At 28.7% G+C, this 1,231-nt stretch overlaps 1 protein-coding gene across 2 annotated transcripts in view; it reads left to right on the forward strand.

Annotated features, from left to right (window-relative positions):
- LOC109846584 (DNA topoisomerase 6 subunit A3) overlaps window positions 1-1,231 on the forward strand; it is an 8,612-nt gene that overhangs the window by 6,713 nt on the left and 668 nt on the right. The gene's annotated exons all lie outside the window — the stretch shown is intronic.

Raw genomic sequence — 1,231 nt, forward strand, 5'->3', positions numbered from 1 at the left:
AAAAATATATATATATATATATATATATTTTTAAAGTTTGGATGACATTATATATGCAACTGAGCCATTATAAAAAAAATAAAACAATAATAATAACAATCCAAAATCCAAAAGTGAGCCCAACATTGCAGATGAGTCTAATGCAATTAATTAAAAAGAAACCAAATAACAAAAGCCCAATGCTACAGTGGGTCTGAGTGCTTCACTGCTAGCTTGCATGATAACATTTTTATTTTTTGTAATGGGCTAGTTATCGGCGGGCCAATGCAAATATATATTTTCTTTGCAAACACTACAGTAATTGTGCCAGAAAACAGTGCAACAAATTTTTTTTGGCTACACTATAGCAGCGGTGGCACTGTAGCAACAACAGAAAAAATTGTAGCGAAAAATCTTTTTTTTTTTTTGAGATTTCTTACTTGAAATATTTAAGACTTTGATCCAAAATTAAACATCAATTAAACATGAATGCTTATAAATCAGATTCATAAAATAATCTTTTGAATCCGAAACCATGAAGAATATATAAGAGGAAGAACTACCAAATTTTATTCTCAAATTAAACAATTCAAAATGAAAGATTGATAGATTTGAGAACATACAAGAGAATCATATTACAAATTAAAATTGATTCTCAATAGATTAACATGAACACCGTTCTGATACCAATTGTTAGATTAAAAAAAAGCTTTTGTTTTAATAGATAAAACCCTAATCAATCGCAAGATTGTTCATGTCAAAATATTGAGATAATTAAAAAGATGCGGAATCATACTTGAATCTATGAGGTATGATATGCTTCTTGAGTTTTTTAAGATGTAGATCTTCCAAATTTTGTACGTATATATCCTCCTTAGAGAAATCCTAATCCTTCTGAAGATGGGAAATTAGAAAGAGATTGTACGTAGAGATTTGAGGAACCACAACGCTATTTATAACTGAATTCAGTTGTTCATAATTACCAATTCAACCCATCATAGAATTAACAATTATATTTTGGTCTCTATACATAGGAGGTCCATACTTTAATTATGCATTAAAAGACCAAATCCTAAATTAGATCACTTTACTGGGTTAACCTTAAATGATAGCACACAATACACATTTATTTAATATATTGGCCCATCATTGGATATAAATCCAACAATTTTTTTGAGATTTCAGTACTTGGGTAAATAAAACACAGATTTAGTTAAAGCAGTTTTTCTTGCCATTGAATCGATTTATCTCA

The sequence above is a fragment of the Asparagus officinalis genome, chromosome 7, assembly GCF_001876935.1.
Source record: "Asparagus officinalis chromosome 7, Aspof.V1, whole genome shotgun sequence".
NCBI lineage: Eukaryota > Viridiplantae > Streptophyta > Magnoliopsida > Asparagales > Asparagaceae > Asparagus > Asparagus officinalis.